Source organism: Lissotriton vulgaris, unplaced genomic scaffold (genome assembly GCF_964263255.1).
Source record: "Lissotriton vulgaris unplaced genomic scaffold, aLisVul1.2 SCAFFOLD_254, whole genome shotgun sequence".
Lineage (NCBI taxonomy): Eukaryota > Metazoa > Chordata > Amphibia > Caudata > Salamandridae > Lissotriton > Lissotriton vulgaris.
Window position 1 is genome coordinate 682,857 of NW_028243099.1, and position 26,666 is coordinate 709,522.

Sequence of the window (26,666 nt, forward strand, 5' to 3'; positions counted from 1 at the left end):
AGAGACAAAAGATTTGTCTGTATAAAAAGGGGGACCCAGACCCCAGAACTTCAGATAACTTCTGGGAAATCAAGAGGAACATTTGTCAAGGAGAAGAAACCGGAGAAGCTGAAGGAGGATTACTGCCCCTGTGCTGTTTACTGTCTGGGGTTGGCCTGCAGTGTTGACTTATTGCCAAGGAAAGGAGAAATGGACTTTGCTGTTTGCTTTTTCATCTTGAGGAAGATCTCCAAGGGCTTGAACTGAGCTTGCCTCCTGTCTGAAGTCTCAGGGACACCAAGACTTCACCACCAACTCCCCCTGAATTTCCTTGCAGGGAATTCAAACCTACAGAGAGATGCCAGCAACTGTTTAGGACCTCCAGAGACTGTATGTCGCAGGGAGCTGGAAGCGCGACGCAATGAGGGGAAGCGTGCTGCTGCCGCAGCAGTTGCCGTCGCATCGCCAAAGACGTGTGCCGCCGCAGCTGTTCGCTGTTTCATCACAGACGAAGCATGTCGCATCACTGGAGAAGCGCGCCGCCACCGCAGAGGTTGCTGTAGCATCACTGGAGAAGCGTATCGCAGGGCCTGTCGCGGCTCCAAATATCATCGATTATGCTGCACGGCCGCCGGGCGTGCACGCATTGCATCCACGTTGTCGCATTGCATCAAAGACACCTTTTTGTCCCCTCGCACCGGATTGTCGCATCGCGTTGAGGCGCCATCTTGTTGCATCGCACTGGATCACAGTAAGAAACTGACGCATCACCTCCTCTCCGGTGAGGAACAGACGCATCACCGCCCCTGCGCTGCAGTAAGGAACCGACGCATCACCTACCCCGAAGCAAAGAACCGATGCATCACCTTCCCTGCGACCCTTTTGTTTGTTTTGCGTGACACATCCAATGTACTTTGAGAGTAAAGTGTCACTTTCACCATCTATATTGAACTAAGCTATTTCTACAACTTTAAAGTCATTTTTTTTACAGTATTGTGGATTTTTGTCGTTTGGTCTTGTGTTAAGTCTAGTAAAGATTACTTATTTTTCTAAACTGGTGTGGTGTCCATTTGTAGTGTTTTCACTGTATTACTGTATGTGTTCACAAATGCTTTACACGCTGCCTCTGAGATAAGCCTGTCTGCTCGTACCAAGCTACCAAGGGGGCGAGCATGGGTTATTCAGGAGTGTATCCCCCTTATCCTGACTAGAAGCAAGGGTCCCTATTTGGACAAAGGTGTGTACCATTGCCAACTGGAGACCCCCATGTCTAACAGTTCATAAGTGGTAGTCTGTCCTAGTCGGGTAAAACTAGCAAATACAGTAAAAACCGAAGGTGGCGCCATGTGAGGTTGCAACTGTAGGACAAAGCATTTACAGTTTTATTAATATGCAACAACGGATTACAGGAGGCCGATTTTTGACGGTCGTTAATTTGGCAGCTAAAGAATCAGAATCAATATAGGAAGCAAGAACCATGGTAGGGTCGATGACAGCGGACACACACCATTACCGAACACACCCAGTAATGCATTTTGACAGCCAAACCTGAAGTTGAATGCCCTATCACATACAGCACGTTCTGTTATGCAAACCTTATTTCTGTGCCTGTGACAGATTGTTTCATACGAACAAGCATTTTGTTGAAACCCATGCACAAATATGGCCCGTAGACGTTCTACACAAAAAGAATATTATTTATTTTGAAGGCTCTGATACGAAATAGGAGACTATTTAAAAAACAACAAGTTTAATGTAACCATCATACTGTATGTGCCCTGATATAAGTCAGACATTAATACTTATCTGGCTTAAAAGTCTGAAGCATATGTAAAAAGTAAACATGAGCTTTAGAGGATGTTGTACTTTCTTCCAAACTATTGCAGGATTGTTTGATAGATGGGTAGAAAACAATAAATATGCTAGTACTCGCCACTTTGTTTTATGTGCTCTGACCATGTAGCTTTGTTTTTAATATGCTATTGTAAATATTAAATGATGCGCCCACTAAATGAATCCACTGGTGTTCATAATGTAACTGGTCACTCTGCTCTGACAAGGCATGGCGCCAACCAGTCACCCTTAGTGAAGTAGTGTAGCTCACTGGTTAGAGGGAACAGACCCGAGAGCAGAGGACGGCCCGGGACCAGGGTTCGATTCCCGACGCGGCAGGTTTCCGGACCAGGGTCAGCGGACTCGATAATTCTCTCGCCTCGGTGCCCACTCTGATCAGCGATCACACTCGGCAACTCTGGGCCCTAGCTTGCCTCATCTTCACTAACGGCCCCACCAGACCGCCGGGGATGCCTGGTCTCACCCTGGAGATACCCATTAAGGGACCATCTCTCAGGGAAGCTAGGAAGGGTTTCGCAGCGGTCGAAGCGCGGAGGTACCCCTTCGGGAGTGAGTCCTGCGCTATATAAGCACACAATTATGCGCTAAGCACAGACATGGTGTTGTATCTGTAACAGGATATAGGTTCCCACTGTCCCACAAGCTGGGGATCTTTAGATGGGCTTTTTTTTTAGGAAAAGCATGCCATCAAGACTCACAAGAGGAAAAAGAAGACTCTGTAGAGGGACAATTTATGAAGTGTTGTTTCAATGGTATGTATTCTAAAAAACAATGGTCCTATGCAAAAAAGAATTAGTCAAGGAGTTGTTTATAGACTTCAATCAGTACTATAAAAATGATCCAAATACCCAGCCGGGCATGGAATATTTATTTGGTTGATATTCAATTATAGACAAGATATAAAACACACAATTATGAAGGGGCACGAGCCTGTACCCAACATCAAGGGAAAAAGGGGTTTGTATAGGAAAGGGTAGAAATTTAGAAAAGCTTAGAAAATTATCAGGCAATAACTTTGGAGCCAATAATGACTTGCATCTCTTTACACATTATTGCAAGCTCAAAACAACAGTGACCACAAACAATAAACACAATGGTCAAAATGTAGCACTGTGTGTGAAAGCCGACGTTTCGATCCCGGCTCCTACATGAAAGGGATCATCATCAGGACTAATCAATAAAATTGCCTGTGTGATAACATTTAAGCCTTGAATAGACTCCTAGTGAGAAGGCTATATTCAAGGACTTGATTGGTATCAGGTTACGGATTGATAGGATACCTTGGATTCAAGTAGGTGGTTGCAAAAGCCAACAATGTGGCGTTTTGTGCTCCGGGGTGTTCCTCAACCAGGGCACAGGGAGTTAGTTCGGAATCCGCAACGATGGCGGTTGTATTCCGGATTACGAGCTTATGGGAAGTCTCAGTGGAGCCGATCGTGTCCACGGGGTAGCTTAATGGCTGATGATAATTCCGGTTTCAATGGTATGTGTCATTGAAAAGATACAGAAGCTTAGTCTGGTAAGTCAATTCTATTTACTTGTAAGAAGAGATGTCCAGAGTAAACGACCGGCCAGAACAACAGCAAAGTACAACTGCTGTTCTGACCATTCCATATGCCACCATTCCAGTATGGAACAATGGTAATGGTAGCATGTGCTACATTCAAAGGTAAACACTGAAACTTAAAGGTACATAAACTTAAATATAAAAATACACAGAACCCAGCAGCCGTCCATCCATAAATAAACACACACCGTGTCATCAGCCCTGGCCTAAAAAAAACACAAGAGGAGTGATTAAAGCTGTTACGGTGGAAATGCATTCAGAGAAATACTCTAAGTACCGACCGTTCTCACCCACCACCCCTCACACACATACTGGCTGTCTGACATTGCTGTGAGCACTCTCACACTCCTAAATCACTTGCAGTCACATTGTACCAGAAGAAAACTTATACCCATCACTTCACAGAATACTACTCACACAACCCAAAGCATCCTTACAAACCAGGTATACTAGTCTTGTATTAGAAGCTACACCCCCACCTATCAGAGTGGCAGTCGCACACTACCAGTAGCACTCACACCCTGCTCACAGGCCAGAAGTCGCACATTATCAAACATACTCGCACCCCTCAAAGACTAACAGTCTGATATTACTGACAACACTCTCACACCCCTGATACTGGCAGGCTGGGAAACATCCTTTACAACGCAACTTTTACCACGCAGTACCTTTACAACGCAGGTTTTTCAACGCAAGTCATTACAACGACTTGCGCTGGGGGGCGCTTTAGGATAGGTAATAGTTTAATTTACTATCCAACAACTTCCGTACTTTCCACGGGGACTGGAGTTGGAATAGTAAATTAAACGATTCACTATCCAGCACCCCCCAACGCAAGTCGTTGTAACGACTTGCGTTGAAAAACCCGCGTTGTAAAGGCATGCGTGGTAAAAGCATGCGTTGTAACAAGGTACATCCGGCAGGCTCAAATTACTGGCAGCACTATTACAACCCTCACAGACCACAAATAACACACTACTTGTACCATTCTCAAACCTCTCATAGACTAATCATCACTAACTACTGACTGCACTCACACCCGTCGCATAGCTGGTCTGACCACTAACTAAAAAATCTGATTCATGAATTGGTAAATGTGTGTGTGTGGATGAGCAAGGGTGTGAATGCAAGAATGTGTCAATGGATGGATGAATAGATGAATTACTCCAAAGATAAATGACTGAGTGCATGCATACGTGATTGAGCAAATTGTGGGCATGGATAGAAACATCCACACACTTTTATTTATATGCCAGATCATCTGGCTTTGCCAATGCTTTTTTTCCTGTGGCAGCCCATGCAGTTTAGCGCAGTAGGGCAGGGGTGTGGGGTGGGTGCAAGTGACAAACGACGGTATAGGGAAAATAACATTTTAGCTGCTTTTTCCCCTCTGACGACCCCCACATACTTTCCAACTTTCCACTATTTGCTGACATCCCACATTGCCCTTCACTGTCGATACTGTGTGGCTCAGTGCAACAGTGGCACCCTGCTCCCTGCTATTCTCTGGCACAAGCTTGTTTCCTTTCCAGTAAAAGAATTGGCTTGGTAGTTTGGTCTGCCCTGTTCCTATGATGCACTGGGCCAGGGACAGACTAATTTGCACGTAGCCAGGTTCTGAGCTGGGATGGTGCAGTGAGCTAAAAAACAGTGATGGATCAAGCCCTGATCTGTTGACTGGGTAGGGGTGTTCTGCTTAATTCAGATACTCTGTCCATCACCACCCCCTTTTCTGAATCGTTTTGTCCACCATAAGCGTGGAAGGGTATGCTCAGACATGAGTCCCTTGCTCACTGCACCATCAGGATTCAAGCAAGCCGGGCCGAAGACGGCTGTAATGCCAGAAACCGGTCCCCGGAAGCTTGTTTCCTTTCCAGTAAAAGAATTGGCTTGGTAGTTTGGTCTGCCCTGTTCCCATGATGCACTGGGCCAGGGACAGACTAATTTGCATGTAGCCAGGTTCTGAGCTGGGATGGTGCAGTGGGCTAAAAAACGGTGATGGATCAAGCCCTGATCTGTTGACTGGGTAGGAGTGTTCTGCTTAATTCAGATACTCTGTCCATCACCACCCCCTTTTCTGAATCAATCTGAATTTCAGCAAGGGAGCCTTCCTCCAAGTATGGTTTTGATAGGAGGTTCCCTTGCCCTGTAAACATTTTGAAAAAGAGTAAATCAAAAGCGCATATAAAGCTCAATTTTGGAATAAAATTGCTAAAATGACTAATGCATTGAATAGGGACACGTGAAATATTCCAGTGCTCTATGTGCAAATTTGGAGAAAGAACAATATTGGGCTATGTCATTTTTGAGAGAGAGTACAATTGTATGTCATGAGTTCAAAGATAAAACTTTTACATAGCACTGAAGTCAGAGGATTTTGAAAAATCCAAACATCACACCTAAGAACAAGAACAACCCGTCTATGGCCAAAAGGCATGTCCACGATCCAAGGATCACAATGGAAGGCCTGTCAAACACAATAAAAAATCTTGGTCTGTGATGTTTGCTGAGTTGGCTGAGTAAAGCATAGACTCGCAAACAAAGACACACACAAGGACAACTGTAAATATGCCTGCACATGCGCATACACAGATATATTACATTTGTGGATAGTATAGGATGCATGCAGAGTGCAAAAACATAACAATACAAAGGTGTGGCACATACTCAGTGGCAAAGACCAAGGACAGACATTAAAATGAACTAGAGCAACTGAGACTTACGTAGAATCAAAATATGTGCCCTTCACATACGAACACACAAAAACCTAAACCATTCCATACTGAGCATTACCCATCCTCAACCCTCACTGTCCCAAATACACACACACACACTCTCTCTCACACACAAACACACACACACACACACACACACACACACACACACACACACACACACTCTATGCTAAAGGCAGAGAGAACAAGACATTAACATATGTAGAATATGCCAACACATGTGTGGAGTACAATAGCAACACACTGTACTTTGCTGACAAGAGAGTGCAGTGTCTCCTGCCTTTTGATAGATAGTGCTTATAGTGGCTTAGCACTTGTTCCCTGAATTCTCTCTAATACCATCTATCTACACGATCGTGGTGGGTGGATGGATGTAGGTTGTAACAGTGTTGATTGGGTAAAAATGGAAGAAGTGATGTAAATGGAACTCCCTAGTTCAATCTCTGACAATGTAAAGGTCCCATGCTGTTGAAGATGAGACAGCGCCCAGACATCTACTCCATCCCCACACATTGGTCCACCAGTTCCCTTTCACCGCAACAAAATCAAGACACAATCTTTGCAAGTGTCTGGGTTGGCTAAAGATAGCCTTTTGTAACAATAGTAATGGTAGCACCCCATCATTTCCATGTAAAAATATTATCTGTATTTAGTATATTCCTTTCATTCCTATAACAAGAGGGAAGCAAGTTAGAGGCAGTCAGTTGCTGTTAAAGAAATAACTGCTTGCTGCACTGGTGCTCTGCATTCTTGCCAGCGTAAGTAGTTTCTTAAATTGGGCAATAACTGGGCCAGTGATGCACGTGCCTGACACTGTTGTATTTGAATGTGCTTGTGGACTCTTTCTAATGAGAGCTGTTAGAGTTGCTACACATCTTCTTATCTATGCTGTGGGATGCAACCCCATGACTTGCATTGCAAGCAGGGACATCTAACCATACATTTGTCTTTGTTGAATTGACATGTCTCATATAAACCTGAGGCACTGCTGGCAAAGTGTGTTTGCAAGAAAGAGAGCAAGAGACAGAGCGAGAGAGACAAGGGCTTGTTTTCAGTTGCCCTTCGATTGCTCTTCTGTGTCCTTACATGGGCTTCAAATGAGGGCATGGCCCGAATACTGCCTGGATTAGATAGTCATGCTTGTTTGTTATCCTCTCATGTTGAGTGAGCTGAGTGTGGCCCAACATTTGCCACATCAAAGATGTTCCACACTTGCTACAGTGTCAATGCTAGTGTGTGCCCACGCCTGTTTCTCTACAATCACAGCAGTTCTCACTGATCTCCTATGCAAGCTTCAGTACTAATGGTCACAAGCAAAGAAGGGGCAAGTGCTAATAGCTGATTACGCATACTATGGCATGAGCTTCGAATGTGCAGCTATAACATACATGACGATTACTACCCAAAGCACAAAGCCCCGTTTTTCTTTTATACTCTAAACTTAACTGCATCATGCATGACTGTAATCGGGTGATGCTTTCTACAAACTACGTGAAACTAGTGCTAAATTTGAGGCAGTGGTTTCCAATGCTCAGCAACGGCACTTAATTCTCAACTCAGACACTAACGACAGTCCACCACATGGCAGAGCTGTCTGTCTAATTTTGAGATGAGCACAGCGACCGTGTTTAATATGTCAATATACATTAAAAATGAATACCTGCCGCCCATGCCATCCTTATTGTTTGGATGGCCAGCAATAGTCTGAATTGTCACGTTTGTAGGAGTAAGATGGTAAGTATATGTGTTGGTACTATCATTGGCAGCGCTGACAGGGGCAATGGGTGGTGCAGGCTGAAGTGGCCTCCTGAAATGGGCATTGGCACTTACATTTCTTTCAAATTAAGTACTGTATGAAACATAATTTCCTGAAATATTAAAGAGGATCCTATTTGTCATTCTTATGGCATAGCATATCATTGACCTGAAATCTTTAATCAGGGTGCTTTAGTGCACAAAGAAAGTTTCTTTAAACAAGTGTTCTTTTCTGCAGTTTTAGGTGACCTGTGATTAATTTGAGTGGAACTATCTAAGCATCCAACCAGCTAGAATAATCCTGTATATCTTTGATTGGTTTTATCATATTAGACTGACAAACAAAGACAAGGGGTGTGACACAAAGGTGGTATATTCTATGATACCATGCCAACTTTTTTTTGTTCTCTGGATACAAGCTATTAAGAGAACAAATAATATAATGTTTTTAAGGCTCACTTTTGACACCTTGACTGATTTAATGATTGTGAATGATACCCTAATCCAGATATCAGTTTTAGGGTTTTAAATCATATTACACAACATTCGTTTTGGATAGAACATTCATCACCAATGCCTTAGGGTTTTGTTAGAATGTGTATGCCAGTTTTTTATAGCTTGCCCATAACAATGAGACTGTTGTCTGATGGTTGGTGCTTTCCCATTGGCAGGCACAACTCAAGTTTTGGAACCTTCCACTTGTTACCTGCATGTTGTTGTGTTCATGTGTTTAGTATGTATATAGTTTGTTTTTGTTAAATGGTTGTGGTTTTTTTTCATCAAACACAGTTAATTCAGGGTGTATTTTGTGTGACTTTCAGACAAACTCTGTAAGTGTTGTTAGTTTCTGTGCATGCTACTGTCTTGTTGTCCAAGTGTGTCTGACGTCTAACTTTTGAGGTGAAAATTGCTGTCAGCTGTGGTGTAAAAAATATGTCTAATGTAAAATCTTATCTCTTAGTAGTCAGATTTTAACCAGACCTCCTACAGCACCATATGTTTGCAACGCTGCTGCAGACATAAGAATGTTTACTACACAGTGACACTGCATCTTGCAGTTAAATTCATGATACATCAGCTACTTAACATAAAATCTACTTGAGATTATCTATATATTTATATAAACACAATCCCGCCCCTTTCATTGAATCGCACGAGGGCCACTAGCATATGACAAATGTAAAGAATATAGAAATAAAAATGAAATCCATATTGTTTAATATACTTTTATAAATTAGGTATTGATTGGCTGAGGGGGGCACTGTATATGAACAATATGGGTAATATGAAATGCATTTTTCTCTCAAGTCACATGTTATGCTTATGGGGCATTAACTTACTGGGGTTGGAACTTGAAAGTCAGTTACTAACTTCATTCATCCCTTGCTACACAAAGTACACATCAACAACTCTTGCATGCCTCCAGGATCCACAGCAACGCAGATATAAACTATATGAAGGTCACCACTCTCTGCTAACTCTGCACATAGTGGGGGCTCCGGGGCCTCGGGACATAAAGCAAACAACACACACAAGCATGGAAAAAGCCCCAGCAGGGGGAAAACATCACTGAAGCTGATTGTGCACAAGCAAGACTAGCGATGCTAGAATGGCAATGGAAATCATTCTAAAGTTAAACTAACGCAGGATACAGCCAAACATCACCGGCAAACTAAGTGAAGAGGCCATACAGCAAACAGATGCAGTTGCCCAGTTGTCCGTACCCCACAACAGAAATCACCACTGCATGCACAAACAACCTGAGCCACGAGGCTTGATGACGTAGGTGTTGTGTGCTGAATTAATGAGCACTTTGGGCCGCAGGCAGGCCTAACGCTGGAGCGCGGGGGCAGGTAGCGCTCAGCGCAGTGACTCAGTCCGACACACGAGCATTAGTCGGATATGACGTGTGCGAGCGCACGCCCTCCTTTTATTCATCCCCGCAGGCCACGCCTGGCCTGCGGATGTAGGGATGCGTGTGTGCGTGCGGCAACTAGACCGTTGCTATCATTACATCCCTATCCAACTATATATTTTTTTTTCAACAAGGACTGACAACAGTTCTGTATTGCAAATCAGTTCAAACAAAATGCTGAGGTACTTGCGTGTCCCGGCGGTGTTTGGGACACCGGTGCGGACTCAGGCACCTCCGCATGGCCCTCTAGAGGTGCATTGTCTTCTTCTTCAGGAGTCGTCTCCCCGTGTGGCTCGTTGTCTCTCTCCACTACCTCCGGGCATTGCCTGGATCCTGGCGATATGGCCTTGAACCACGAGGCATTTCTTGATACTTCCTCTTCCCCTTTTTGGGCGGTAACCATGGTGCCCTTTGTAGACGTTACTGTCCAGGTGCCCGAATCATATCGAGTTTGAAACCTCCCCCTGCACCGGCTGGCCCTTTGGTTTCCTAGTCACCTCCATTCCTGAGCTTCTTCGGCGGCAACTGGAGATGGTGTCCAGCCCGGGGCATTGGGAAGAAGGTCTCTTCGTGGTCCTTGGAACATGAGAGTCCATGGGCTACTTTGTGTGGTGCAGTGGGGGGTGCCTCTGTACTCCCTCAGGAATTCATGTAGTCTCTGCTCGGGGTCGGCCTGTTCCACCATTGCTATCCGGAATACCTTGTTGAGGGTCCTCATGAACCTCTCCACGTCCCCATTTGCCTGGGGCCATTGAGGTGTGATGCGACGGTGCTGGATCCTCCTTTGCCGAAGGAACGTGGCAAATTCAGCCCCTTGGAAGGGTGGTCCATTGTCACTCCTTATCTCGGACGGATACCCGAACATGGAGAATATCTTTTCCAATGCTGGCCCTACGTGTGTGAATGCAGTGTAAGCTACCCTCTCCACCAATGGATATTTCGAATAGACGTCGATGGCTCCTAGTGTATGTCCTTCTCCCGGGAAGCTCCCAAAATCCACACTGACCTTGGTCCAGGGAGACGTGCAGGCTTCTTCGGTGATCACCGGTGCGGGTGTCTCAGGGTCACTTGTTAGTTGGCAGGACATGCAGCTCCTTACGTATTCCTCCACCATGCTCTCCAGCTCCGGGAACCACACTTTTTCCCTCATGCACGCGTTCATCTTAGTAGTGCCTTGGTGGCCCCCGTGGGCGAGTTGTATTGCCCGGTGCCTCAGGTTCTGGGGAATGGCCAGACGTGGCCCTCTCAGTAACACTCCTTCTTCAGTCGCACTTAGCTCATGCCTGACTCGCCACATCTTCATGAGGGATTCTTTATTTTCCGCAGACCAGGAATTGGGTGGGCGTAGATAGTCGGCCCACGAGCCTTCTCGAACTGCCTGCAGCGACCTCAGGTAGATGTTGTCAGCGGCGGCTGCTTCTTTTATTTCTTCTATTGTCATGCTTTGAGGGCATGACGTGAATGCCACCCACTGGACATATTCATCACAGTCGTCGTCCACTGACTCTGGTTCCGGTTGGGAGGGGTGGCGCGAAAGGTAGTCTGCGGGGTTCTTGGCCACTGGGCGATATATCACTTCCATCTCGTATGGTTGTAATTGAATTACCCATCGTTCAATGCGAGGTGGCGGGTGTGGGGCAGTTCCCTTGAAGAGGGAGACCAATGATTGGTGGTTGGTGACTATGACAAAAGAGTGTCCTCAGAGATACAGATGGAAATGACCACAGGCCCATTTAATAGCGAGAGCCTCCCTTTCGATCTGGGCATACCTGGTTTCAGTTGGAGTCAGGGCTTTGCTTGCAAAGGCTAACGCCGTCCACTGGCCGGGTTCATGTTCCTGGGTCAAGACCGCGCCGAGGCCCACCGGGCTAGCATCGACAATCACCTCCGTACGTTTCGTGGGGTCAAAATATGAGAGAGTGGCTTTTTCCAGGAGAGCATCTGTCAGGACTAGGGTGGCTTGCGGTCTAGGGCTCGCCCCATCCAGGAACTATTGTGGTAGCAGTCACGTATCTTGTCCTAAGTATCTATGTGGTAAGGTACATTACTTTCTGTCAAGGGGGCGTTGTTGGAACAATTGTTCAAAGTCATAATGTATATCTTGTTGTGTAGACCTTTAAATGAAGCTTAATTCCCCCTGTCCGCCTAATGCGTGAGGTTCGGCAACCTGAACGCGTCCGCGAGATGCGTGAGGTTTGGCACGATGTCGCATCCGCGAGATGCGTAGGCCTTCCCAATACACGCGCTTACGGGGAAAACACTGGGCGTTGGCACGTCAACGTGCGCGACCACGCCCAACCCCTTTTGCTCACTATTCTGGGGATTTTGAAGGTGAAGCAGCTTCCTCCTGATGCTCTGACTTGGGCAGAGAGCTTTGGGAAGCATTTTGGATTTCTTGCATAGGTCCAGCCGATTCTTGCTGAAGGTTCGTTTTGAAGTGGCATTCCAAGGTGAAGGTTGCTGAGGATCAGTTTATGTCGCAGTTCCCAGAGGATTCTTCGAGGACTTGGATTTCAGTGGCCACACCCTCCCAATTAGTAGAGTAGGTCGTACTCTACAGGTAGGACTAGTAAAATTATTGATAAGCACCAGTTTTGGCGCTATTTATGAAAAAAGTGAATTGAAAGGTAATTCAAAAATTATAAAGTGTGAAGTTGGAATGTTTTTTGGGAAACTTTGTATTTCATTGTTTAATGTGAATTAACTCCTTTGGAGCCTTGATTAATCCTATTTTGAATAGTTCAAGTCACTATACTTTCAGTCGCAATTCAGTTTAAAAAAGAAGTAGCAAAAGAGGTAATTTTGTTAAAAGAATTTGAACACAAGCTTCTTGAAGTTGAGCAGAGAACAGTTTTCTTAGTCAAGTATGTAAAGATATATTTACAACATAAAGAGTCATAGAATCTTTGTTTTTGTTAAAGAAGGAACAATTGTGTCACAAATGTGTCGGTGAATTCACAACCAAAGTCAATTTTATTTTAAAAGATAATTTGAACAAAAGTCAAGTCTAAAGCCAATTTAGTCTTTGTTTTTTAAGAGAACTATTAGTGTTTTTCATTTGTTGTGGAGTTAGTTTAATTATCAGGAAAAACTCGCAACGTTAACTTTTCCTTTTCAGATCTCCCTCCCCGCAGTTCCCTTCCTAACTCCCTTTTCCCCCCGCTTGATCACTTCAATATTCTGTGTATTTACTACAATCAGAATTGGAGGTATCGAGAGGTGGGCCCTTATATCAACTCGACAGATCCTGAGGAAGACTCCGCTTGACAGCATCCTTGATTCCCTGGAATGCTTCATCTTCCTTCGGGCCCCACTGCAATGTGGCATCCGTCTTGGTCAGTGCTCGTAGCGGCTCGCTCCGAGTGGCTAGGCCCGGTATGAATCGGCCACAGTAGGTGGCCATGCCGAGGAAGCTTCTTTTTTCCGTTGGAGATTTCGGCGCTAGGGCGTCCTTGATGGCCTTGGACTTCCTCGGGTCTACCTGAATACCCTCCTGGTTAAAAATGTAGCCGAAGAATTCTATGGATGGCTGAAAGAATTGACACTTTTCTTTGTGGAGTGTCGCTCCGAAAGTACTCAGTCTCTTTAGGACATCCCGGAGATGTTTATGGTGTTCTGACGCGGTGGCGGAGTGTATCAGAATGTTGTCGCTGACATTTATTACTCCCGGCAGTCCGGACAGGAGTTCCCTGATGGTGTTCTGGAACACCTCCGCCGCTGAGGAGATGCCGAAGTTTAACCGTTTGTAGCGTCGGAGACCAAGATGGGTGCTAAAGGTGGTGATGAACCGGCTTTCCTCCGCTAATGGTAGTTGGTGGTATCCCGGGTTTAGATCTATTTTCGAAAACCACTTCGACCCGTTCACGTCAGCAACAATGTCGTCCATCGTGGGGGTCAGGTGTCTCTCCCTCCGAATCGCGGCATTCGGTAGCCGCATGTCGATCCACAGGGGGATCTCGCCTAGTTGCTTAGGTTTCTCCACAATGACCATTGGCGATACCCACGGGGTGGGCCCTGTGACCTTTTCTATGACGCCTAGGTTTTCCAGTTTTTCAAGTTCTTTCTCCACCAGTGGGCGTAGGTGAAATGGTATCCGACGGTGACGTAGGGCAGTGGGGGCAACAGATCTGTCGATATGAAGTTTGATGGGTTCACATTTTATGCAGCCTAGGCCTCGGAATAGTTCGGGGAATCGTCCCAACAGTTCATCTACTTGGTGTGCTCTGATGCGATTGGCGAATGCTATCAGTTTTAGGTCCTCCGCTGTGTGGCTGAACGGTGGCAACACCCCAGTGGCGGCGTGTTGAAATGGAATGTTAATGGTGGGGGCTGGCGTGTCTTCGTCCGCCATGGTGGCGGTTCGTCCGGACAAATTTCTTACTTTACTCTTTTACTCACAATGTTATTGAGGATTGCGCTCTTGCTGATTGTCCCTCCCAGTTGCGCCGGTTTTGCGACACCACGTGGCAGCTGCGCGGCTCACCTCAGCTCCGTCGAGCGTCCTGCCGGCATCTGTTAGCGTGGGAGCATTGGGGTTCTGGTGGGGTCCTCCTCAGAGCTGTGTAGCTGCATACATCCCCTCCAGGGCGCAGAGAAAAACACTCCTGGTTGTCTTCCACGCCTCACGCGAAATGCGTGAGCATTGGCAGGGCGTTTTCCTGCGTCTCACGCGCAATGCGTGAGCATTGGCAGGGTGTTCCGCGGATCCGCGGCTCACGCGAGATGCGTGGGAGATGGCAAGCATTCACGTCTTCAGCCGGTGTATCGCACCGCTGCACCGCTTCTTCCCAGCAGCCACAGGATCCACCAGGGCCCACACGTGAAGAGGCAGGGGTGAGCAGGCAGGTTTAGGATGGGCCAGTGCCTCGGCAGACACGATGCGCGGCGGGCACCGCGTAGGGAGCAGGTCGCTCCAATCCAGCCACCAGTGCACGGGCGAGGGTTGGGCCCCCTCCGCTCGTCGCCAATGTTGTGTGCTGAATTAATGAGCACTTTGGGCCGCAGGCAGGCCTAACGCTGCAGCGCAGGGGCAGGTAGCGCTCAGCGCAGTGACAGTGACGCACGCCCTCCTTTTATTCATCCCCGCAGGCCACGCCTGGCCTGCGGATGTAGGGATGCGTGTGTGCGTGCGGCAACTAGACCATTGCTATCATTACAGTAGGATAGAAATATCCAGATTTTGAAAGAGAGGACATGCACGGCAAAACAGCATTTCATTTATTTAGAGTCAAGTAAACGAAAATCAAACCTTATTAGACAGAAAGGGGTTAAACGGCAGGCCAAGACCTTGCTGCCCTTCTAGCCTCCTGACCTGACTAGTGTTTATGCACACGGTGCCCCACACGGCGCAGGTCAGGTGGCATGAGTGCTCGGGCCTCAGACTCGGTTAATATCAAGTCTGTGTTACTGCCCCATGGTAACCATCACCACGCTGAAGAAAAAGCAGCGTTGGCTTGGTTTTTATACTTACTGGTTTACTGGTGGCACTGCCTTTATGAAGGGGCCTGCTGCTGGTGCTGCTACAAATGATAGTGCCCGCCTCGACGTCGTGCTACGGTGCTTTACTGACGGTGACGCATGCGGTGCGTGTGTGCCGGATGTGACATTTAATTTTAAAAAAAGGTTACGTAGGCTGACGCAGCCCTTACAAGCAACACAGAACTGAAGGAAACATTGCATGGATGTGGATATATAATCGTCTCTCAGCACAACAACACTCTTATTCAACAGGACACTCGGGAGACTGTAGCAGAGTTTGACTAACACCGCAGTTAGTGAACCAAATATATTTACTTTGACATGAATGAGATGAAGACGTGCCGTGAGTGCAGTCCTGATGTTGATGTGAGTTGGCAGTGTAGACCCGGCCCTGGTAAATAAGTGCCGGTGCTAAGCACCGGAAAGCACCGGCACAAATTAAGCACTGAACGTGGCGGGTAAGTCATTGTACAAAACTGTTGTTTCATTGCCACATATTTCTTTTTGCATAAATTGGTAACAATCCTATAATGTCAGAATGCTATCCCTTTATACATTTCGTGTGATTGAACTGAAGGACCTACTCATCTTCAGGTATGTTCTAGCTCGGAAAATCTTCGTGTCCTAAAATAGTGTTAACGGCAGCAGTCATCCAGAGTCTCACCAATCTGCGCCTCCCAGGATATTCATCTAGTGCAAGGGTGGGTGCAATTTGGTGGGCTGCTCTTCTGGCGGCACTTCAGAGACGTACAAAATGGCCAACTCAACTACACTGCACATCTGCAAGTCATACTGTTCATTTCATCTATACATTTGTTAGGGACATTAACAAGGTTTCTAAATTGACTATGCTTCTGGTTACCAACAGTTCCCAAACAAGGGTTCTGATGTAGGGCCTCAGAAGAGTGGCTGACTTGTGCAGTGTTACTTCATGTGGTAATATCACACTCCGCATTAGTGATACTAGTGGAATCAGCTGATTTCATGGGTATCAGCGTTAGTACTGTACTAAGGTGATTATGAATTAATTCGCTGTAGGCCCATATGGAATGGTGCACTACATGGGCAAATCAGTGCTATATCACTGATTTCTGCATATGCACCAATAATTACCAGTTTTTTTCCGGGGACTAAGGGCGAGATGTAGGTAATCTACATTTACCGATTGTAAAATACAGAATTTTACTGATTCGATATTTCAGAATCGGTAAATGATATGTAGCAAAAAATTCGGTACATTTTACAGAATCGGTAATATTCGGTATTTACCGAATCGGTAAATACCGATTATGTATGTACCGAATCAGTAATTCCCATTCATTCCTACGGGCCTGGAGGCCCATAGGAATGAATGGGAATTAACGATTCGGTATTTACCGAATCGGTAAATACCGATTCGGGATAGGGGGACCATTTACAAGGGTGGTAGGGAGTCACATTGACACCCTGTTGCACCCCTGAATAGTGCATGGTTGCACATGTGGCACTAAGGCATAGGTCTTCAAACTGTGGGGCGCGCACTTCACCCCACCTCTTCACCTTTGCGAGCCGTGTGTCTCAGCCCGGGCTTCTGCAGCTCCAGCTGCTGGTGGCTTGGCTGAGAGTGTCTGGGGTCACAGGTCAGAGGCCAGAGGCGCAACAGTTGGGGCGGGGGGGGGGGGGGTAATTCTTCCAGCAATAGGAAGAGTAGATATTCAGGGGCTCTAAGAAGGGGTGAAAAAAAACAAAGCCTCATTAACGCGAAATGGTCTTTTAAAGACCTGTGAAGTACTCGGGTGCTGCTGGCAGCTCCAAGACTGTCTGTGTGTGTGCCCGGGAAGCTGTCTCATACCGGGCTGACACACATGAAGAAGCCCTTTGAGCCCTAGGGGCGTTGCACACCTGATGTGAAGGCATTTGTATCCCCAGGTCTTAGTCAGAAGACCCTTTATGGGTGGCACCCTTATCTGGTCAAAAAACACTGCCAGGCCCAGAAGCTACCTCATCCCTCTGGTCTTCACAACTGAAACTTGTCAAAAGAGTATGCCTTTGTTCCGGATTTGTCTTATCTCTGATCCACACTTTGGGGACCCTCCTGCACCCACAGGGTGTATCCGAACTGCAACACTTTGCAAGTCGAAATGGTCAGACAGGAGGTCCTGTATGTTTTTTAAGGCCTTTGACATGGCTGCCGCCACCGATTCAGATACTGTCAATTCTCTGATAAAACCCGTGTCAATAACATATCTCACGGTTGTGACCTGCCTCATGTACCTATGCTCTTCAGCCATGTCTGCATGGAGGTGAGTGAGAAAGGGGGACTATGAATTATCAGTGTTTAGCAATGCAATCAGACCCCACGGCCCAGCTGCTGTTGGTACTTGCGGGGAGGGCAGAGATTGAAATGGGACAGCTCACAGGGGAGACTGCCCACTGGAACTCTCCTCGAGCCATGTGACGTCCAAAACCGGAAGCATGGCAGCACCTGGCCGTACTCCACATAATCTATTTTTCAATTGTGTCAGAAAGCATGTTATATGGAACTTCTTTTTCTGATATCTTGTTTAGGGGCTAGGATGTGACATAACAGCCAGAGCTGATGACTGTAGAGCTGGGAAACCAGGTTCAATTCTTGATGTCTGCTCAACATCCGGTGATTCTGGGCAAATCACATAATTTCCCTGTGCTTACAAAAAAACAATGTGTGCGTGTGTAATGTAAAAGATGCTCCTGTACAGCGATCCAATACCTTTGGGTCATGTTCGCATTATATAAAACTGCAAAAAATATATTACAACATTTTGTGAGCACTCCTGTTTCAAGGCACTGCTCAAGACAGGAAGTGGAGCTCAACCTAAGAATGGCAGAAGCAAGAATCAATCCACACATTGTCTCTGTGGAGAAAAACATGCACTCCCACACCTGTGTTTTGGGAGTGTTTTTGCTAATCTATCCTAAATTGTGCGTTTTATGTGAAAAACAAAGCACCAATGTAATTTGTTGTGCTAATTTTTTTCTTGGAAACTTTTCATTTGAACTTTAGAATAAGTACATGGACTACCAAAACTTCAGTTTACTAAACACTCTACCTTTACTAAACACTCTACCTGTATTTAATGTTATTTACCCTATACGACCTGGGCTCTGCAGGAAGGAATGGCCACCAATTATCCAGAGTGCCAGCTTCCTGAAATTTTTTGTCAGGGGGTGGTGGCGGTGGGGGGGCTCGATGTGTAAAAAGGTTTAGATTGGGGGGCTCCGCCCCAAAAAGTTTGAAGACCTCTGCCCTAAGGGCATATTTGTCTGCCACATGGCACAGTTAAAAAAGCACAAAATTGCTTCTTTTTTTTTAAGGTTTTCGATATTTACCACCAATCTTTATTTGGTGGTAAATACTGAATCCTTAACTGCGCAATGCACTCATTTGAGTGCTCCCTACATTTCAGATTCGGTAATTTACCGATTCGGTATTTTAAGGAATCGGTAATTTACCGATTCCTTAAATTCGAATCTGAAATGTAGCCACCTACATCTCAATAGCCTAATACCGGTCGGTAACAGCCGAAATTCGGTAATAATACTCACAATACTCCGAGCTACCTGGCTCAGAAACATGTGCTCTCATGCGGCAACAGATCCTCTAGAAGTTCCAGCAATCTTCTTCTGAAATCACAACATTTTGCCAAAAAGAAGTCATACAACCGTGCCTTCTCTGGAATTGCTCCCAGGATTTGAAACGTACTGGCCCCTGAAAACCAGACGGAATCCCTATTCTACCTCCTTTAAGAAAGAAGTAAAGTCTCTACTACTAAGGAAATTCACATTAACATTTTTTCTAATTACCACTACTGCTGTTCGTATATCAAGACTCAATTTTGAATTTCAGTATTCGTTTGTTTCTTATTGCTACCCCTGTAAAGCACTCTGATACCCGCAAGGGTCTTGTTCACGCTATAGAAAACCTTCAAAATAAAATAAATATTCTGAGCTCTCTTGATGGTGGATGTGCCACCGACAGAGACTCTTTAGGCTAAGTCCTTGAGTCTGACAAACTACAGAAATACAGATCTCCATGGTACCCATGTGATCACATCTGGGTGCTGCATCTCCATTTATAGCAGAGTTAACTCTGTGATACACCCAATGCTTAATTTGTGCAGGTGATTGCATGTGAGGGGGGCCTACAGTACTCAGTTTTGGGATCTGGCACTTATTTTTGCATCATTCTTTGACCTAGAGCAAGTGATAGAAAGGGGCAGAAAAGAGAGAATGAAGAAGGAAGAAAGGAAAATAGCGACAAGGTGGAGAAAGCAGGTATTAAAAAGAACTTGCAAGAGTGAGGTAAAGACACAGGAAGCATGCAGTGCAGGACGAAAGAGGCTTGAGGTTGTATCATGATTAGCAGCCGTGGTATTCAGCGACCCCGGCATTCTGCAGCATCAGCTGCAGACTCCTAAGAAAACTTTAGGCCCCGCATTTGGTGGATCGTCATGGAAAGGGTAGAAGGCTTTTGGTAAAAGTGAAGTGGCCCTTGAATGTTGAGAAACAGTCCCATCATCTTGGACTGATTAAACATGTAGGCTGAAACAAAGGACCCCTATTCTGGGTGCATGCTTTTAGTGCTCACTATTCTGCTGAAACTCCCCTGCACCCAGTGGCGGATGGTGGCAAATCACAATGGAGGGGTACAAAAAATACACACATAACAAATACACACCATAATATACACATTAATGTAAATATGCACATTAAAAAATTCACTTACCATACACTGCCGCATGACGCACATCCTCATTCTTCTGCAACACGTCCTCCGAGCGCAAGCCCAGAGCCAACTCTCTCATCCAATCAAGACGCTGTTCTCATGCTGTTAAGCAGCATGAGTAAAGTGTCTTGATTGATTGGAAAGGGCTGGCTCTATGCTCCAAATGGCACAATAGGTCTGTGCCTGCTCTCCAACCCGGCTGTCCAAGACAGCTGTCATGGAGAGGTTTGAATTGCGCATGTCGGTTTGGGCGTAGCAAGGTAGCTGACCAAACCGTCAAGCATACTTCAAACTTAAGTGGCCTCTCCTCACTGCTGCCAATCATTGGCAGCAGTGACGAACTGGCTCCACCCTCATACTCCGTTTGCTGGCAGAAAGCATCACAAATAAATTGGTAATAACATCATTTTATTACCATTTATTTTTTACGCTTTTTGCCCAGCAGTGTGCGTGGGAAAGGGGGGGGGGGGGGTTAGCTCGTCTGCTCCCACGGAGGAACTGCGGCTGCCTGCACCCTGCACCGCCTTGTCTTTGAAGTGGGTTTGCCTATGACAGAGGCCCACTTTAATGTAGAAACCTTTCCTTTTAGGGTGATGAACTCTAAATCTAGTGGAAATCACACCAGTGTGGTGGTAGCGGCAATTCTGGAAGACAGAAAATCCACCAGCCAACCTCTACAAAGGATCCAGTCTGAATGAAATCCAATCACTACTGCTGCCTACTGGGACGTAGCACAACCTAACATAATATTAACACCAAAATAACCTGGAACTAATCACATCAGATTTGCCTTTGCACTGGATAAAAAGTACTGTTTTGCCAGTGGTTCTCTTTCTCCCAGCGAAGTGGCATCACATATCTGCTCCTAGGCAAGCTATGATGTAATGGTGCATGAACCTTTCTAAGGGAATATAGACTCATTTTCACTTTGGGAAATTGCCAATTTCCTGCAAATGTACAGACAACAGGGGTCAGACCCAGGGTCCTGGGAAACTGCAATATAAAGGCAGTCAGCGCTCAAACACAAAGGCAGTGTGACTGCGCACTCCAAGTCTGGGATTTCTCACTGCCCCTTTCATCCCTTCCGCCTCCATCTTTGTTGTTACAGGATATGGTCCCTGCTCATCGTGGTGACCTCTCCAACACGACATTAGAGAAGGAAGTAGCTCTAATTCTCGAAGCTTGTGGACGATAACATCTGTGTTAAATGTAATGTTGTTTGAAATATTTGTATGGTTTCTGAAGACCCACATTTGTTGCAGTATTCCACCATTGTCAAGTCAAGACACAGGCATTACATTTTTGTTATTTATAAAATGTATACAATGCAGACCTGGGCCAGAAGCACAGATGAACTTTTTTACAGTGGACTGGGGGGCATATGTACAAGCCCCTATTGCCACGGGAACGTCACTTTTTGTGACGTTCCTGTGGCGATAGGGGCCTTGCTTTATGTACAAGGCAGCGTTAATCCACTTAACGTGGCTTAACGCAGGCTTAAAGCTGCCTTGTACATAAGGCACCCTTTCACGCCATGTTTAGCGTGAAAGGGGTGTGCAGTGGGTGTTGTGGTGGGCGTTCCACCTCAAAACCCATTGTATTTGATGCTGCCCCCTATGCCTCTAGGTGGCGTACATAGGAGGCAGCGCCAAATTTAAGACCAGGAAAATCCTCATCTTAATGTGACAAAACGAGGAGAAATGCATTATTTCTCCTCGTTCTTGCTTTTTCCATGTGTGCTGCTTTGTGCAATTCACATGGAAAAAGCAAAATGCCAAGGCTTGTTTATGTACAGGAAGGTGTCCCTGCCTGTACATAAACAAACCTTATTAAAAAATGGCATTTTGTAACTTTCATGTGTGCTGCATGAAGCAGCACACATGAAAGATACAAAATGGCATTTTAGGATTGTTTATGTGCAGGAAGGGACACCTTCCTACACATATTCATTCCTCCCCTGCACACAGATGCCCTTGTACTCTGGTGCAAGGGGTCCTGCGTTGGCGCTAAGTTGTTAAACTTAGCGCCACCGCAGGAGGAAACGCATGGTTGCACCACATTCTTGTAAATATGGTGCAACCTTGAGTTTCCAAAGTGGCGGAGCGTGTCGTTGTGCCCAGGAGGCGATATATCAGGGCACACACAGGCGTTTAATTAGTCCTTAGTATACAAAAAAAATAATTTCAGGACTGGGGTTCGACAGTGAGACGTCAAAAGGGGATGAATTCTTATATTCACACATTACATTCAGGTGGCCCCAGAGACCAGCATGGCTCCCTGCAACTCATGTTTCTCCAAGGCGAGCTGTAAGCGCCCACAGTAACTCCCTACTTCCTTCAAGTGTTTAAGGGCTTTGTTTAGATATGAGTGGTTACGTAAAATGCTCCAGCTTCTGGAAGAAGTGGTTATCCTAGAGGCAAATCCACTGGTGGAATTTACTCCACCATACCATCCCTATTTTCTGTTGGAGGAACTTCGCTAGCACGTTTTCTCCAAATTTACCAACATATTTAATGCATCTGTGTAGGTCTTGTGAAATTTCTATAGCCCGTCTTTATGTAATGGATAAGGCTGAAATGATATTGAGCCTTCCATGTACCACCCATTCTCTTTCTAGATTCTTTACTATGGGGTCCCCAAACCAAGAAAGACCGGTAAGGGTAAGTAAAACTCAAGAAGATCTGCCCAGGACAGCCACAAGCTGCTTGTCTCAAAGATTATTGGCTCCTAAGTGAATGCATGGTCAGAAGTGTGGCCTTGATTATGGGTAGGGAAATTAATGATCTGTTTCTAAGAAACAGGTCACCAGGCCTGAGTGTGGAGGATACATGTGATGGTTAATGTCTTCAGGTACTAAACCATGCTGAGACTCTAGTGTCACAACTGTTAACTTTACCCAAACATATTCTCATGAAATGTTACATCAGAACCCAGAGGACTATAGGCCCCCACCTGCTTTAATTAAGTCTCTGGTCTTTATTCAGACCAGGTCATTTCTGATGTACATGTGGGAATGGGGAATTACCTTTGTGGCTTTCTATTACCATAGATCATCATTCTTGACAGCCTCCCTCAATCTTCCGCAACACCTTCCATCGAAGCCGTCTCCATCGCGTCTACTAGTCCTCAATTTAAAGCGTTTAGCGCTATAACCAGGGAAGACTTTTGCACCACTCTCTCGAACATAAAAAGTGGTTCCCTTTCCGACCCTGCCCCGATGCACATCCTCAAACAGATTCTGAGTACTATAGCCCCTATTGCCACAGAACTTCTAAACATCTCATTTTCCACAGGCATTGTTCCCCCGAGTTGGAAACAGGCCAAAATCAAAGCGCTCTTAAAGAAACCGGGTTTAGACACCTCGGATTTGGCCAACTTTCGCCCCATCTCCCTGCTCCCGGGATTGGGCAAAGTGGCTGAAAAACTGGCGAATAGGCAGCTCTCTGGTTATCTAGAGACTAATAGTCTATTGAGCAGCTCTCAAACAGGCTTTCGCCCAGGCCAGGGCACCGACACGGCCCTCGTAGCGGTGACAGAGGAGGCCAGATGCATCTTAGACTCAGGGGGATCAGCGGCTCTGATCCTCCTGGATCTAAGCGCTGCATTCGACACTGTGGACCATATAACCTTGATCAAACGTCTCACCAACCTGGGCATCACAGGATCTGCCCTCAAATGGCTGGAATCATTTCTGGAAAAACGATCTTTCAGGATATGGGAAAATGGTTCCATGTCCAAATCCACTCCTCTTCAGTGTGGGGTTCCTCAGGGCTCCTCCCTGAGCCCCACACTGTTTAATGTTTACATGGCCCCGTTAGAGGAGATAATTGCCCCCTTTGGGATCAAATCCATCAGCTACGCAGACGACACACAACTTGTCGTCTCGCTGGCACGCCAAGGGGGATGCCCAGATGATCTCTTCAAATGTCTAACTGCAGTCTCCGTGTGGATGACTGATTCTAAGCTCAAATTAAATGGAGCTAAGACAGAGATCATGCTTCTGGGTAGTCAAGCGACATCTTTGCCCGCTGAGCTTTGGCCCCCCTGCATGGGTGAACTCCCTCCACCTAAGGAAAAAATCAAAAGTCTTGGGGTTTGGTTTGAACCTCAATTAACGTTTAAGACCCATGCAGAGAAAGTTGCCGGAGGTTGCTTTGGCCTTCTCCGAGCAGTACGGAAGGTACTCCCTCTTCTGCCTTTCCAATCAAGAAAGTTACTTATCCAGGGTCTAATCCTATCTAGATTGGATTATGGTAACGCCCTCTTTTTGGCTGCACCTCAGGCCTCCATTAATACTCTTCAGCGAGTACAGAACGCCGCAGCCCGGCTGCTCATGGGGGCATCAAGGCGGGCCTCAGCTAAACCTCTGTTAAGAGCTCTCCACTGGCTCCCAATTCAGGAGCGAGTCTCCTTTAAATCACTCTGCATTGCACACAAGACACTGCAAGGTAAAGGCCCTCCGGCCTTGAGAGACATGATCTGCCCCTACAAACCAGCCCGATCCCTGCGGTCCGAGGGAGAAAACCTGGCCACCACTCCTAGAGTGAGGAAAGCACGTTCAGGAGGTCGCCGGTTCTCGCTGAATGCGGCAAAGAAATGGAATGCACTTCCTAGGGAGCTCCGGATGGAAGCCTCCTATCCGAAATTTAGAAAGGCACTTAAAACCTTCCTTTTCCCTAACACATCTTAGATCTTTCCCCTCCTGAGTTCTCTGCAATTATCATTATTGTTTATTATTTTAACAGCGCTGGGACGCTCGAGGGCAGCCATGCGCTTTATAAACCCAATTTCATTTCATTCATTTCATCTGTGAAAGATTTGGCATCTCAGCTCCTGCAACACATGCAAGTGTATTGCATAACACAGTGTAAGAGTGGAGTTGAGTGATTTTATATGGTACACTTTATGCATGTGCATCTCTCAGCCCTGTGCAACTTGGGCTCAGGCTATACAACGGCATTCATAAGATTAAGACCATAAAATGTCATTTTGAAACTCCCAAGTGAAGGCTCTTTTCAAATCTTGAATGGAAATGAGTTTCAGAGAGAGTGATATACCTCGACCAAAAGCCCAAAGCCTGCCCATGCAGATCAGCAGAAAGATGGAAAACCAAACAAGACTAGTCCTTATTAATCTCAGCTCTCTCATGGACTGTGAAGTGAGAATTGTATCTTCCAAGTAGAAGGAGGTTGATTGAAACCGCTCTGTCTGGATGCAAGTGGATTTTCTGTAGCTTTCAAACAAGTGCAGACTAACAATCGCAAACAATTTATATTGACTGAAACATTCCATAAATGCACATCAACAGAAAACCATGATCTATACACGTTAAAAACAAAAGGCAAACATAAGATACAAGGAACCGCCCTAAATTAGATCCAATCCTTTCTGTACGGAAGAGCCCAAAGGATCAGACTCCCTTCCTTCCTCTCCGAACCCACAGTGATCAACTACGGAGTACCCCAAGGATCTTTGCTCAGCCCCACACTTTTCAACATTTACATGCACCCCCCTCACCGCCATCGTCGGACAGCATGAGCTCAGCATTGTATAATACACCAACGACACCCAGCTCATCCTCTCCCTCACGAAGAACCCCGAAGCCACTAAAGTCCGCTTCCAGGAAGGAATGAAGGACGTCTCAGCCTGGATGAAAAACAGCTGCATGAAGCTCAACAAGGAGAAGACTGATGTCCTTGTCCTCTGACCCTCCACCTCTACCTGGGACAAAACCTAGTGGCTCTCCGCCCTTGAGAGCTCACCCACCCCAACTGACCACGCATGGAACCTCAGCATTATCCTGGACTCCTCCCTCACCATGACCCGCCAGATCAACGCCGTTGCCTCCACCAGTTTCAACTGCCTCCGCATCCTCCGCAAGACCATCAAATGGATCCCCCAGAATGCAGAAAGACCGTCACCCACTCACTCATAACCAGCAGACTAGACTACGGCAACGCCCTCTACGCCAGGATCAATAGAACTCTCCTACACAAACTCCAAACCATCCAGAACACTGCGGCCAGACTCGTCCTAGGGATCCCAAGGCACAAACACATGACCCAACACCTACGAGACCTCCACTGGCTCCCCCTCGAGAAGGGAGTACCAAGCTACTCACCAACGCCTACAAGTCCCTCCGCAACATCGGAACCAAATACCTCAACAAAAGAGTCTCCTTCCACGTACCCAAAAGGAACCTCTGCTCTTCTGACCTCGTCCTGGCAGAGACATCACGCATCCGCAGATCCAGAGCAGGCAGTAGAGCCTTCTTCTACCTTTCAGCAAAGACCTAGAACGAGCTCCCAGTCAACATCAGACGCTCCCCCACTCTGCACACCTTCAGGACGAACCTCAAGACCTGGCTCTTTGAATGATCCGGAGCTGCACTCCGCCCCCATAGCGCCTTGAGACCCTCCCGGGTGAGTAGCGTGCTTTATAAATCTCTGATTGATTGATTGATTGATTGAAGTAGGATTGCACATTTGACTGACAATTGGCTCACAGGACCTCAAAGTATAACCATCCTGATAAAGACCAGATCAAAGGGAGTCATGGATAGGTTTGAAATGCTTTGTCAAAACAAAGAGAAGCAGATAAAATAAAAACCAGGCATACTATCTTGGATGCAAAAATAAG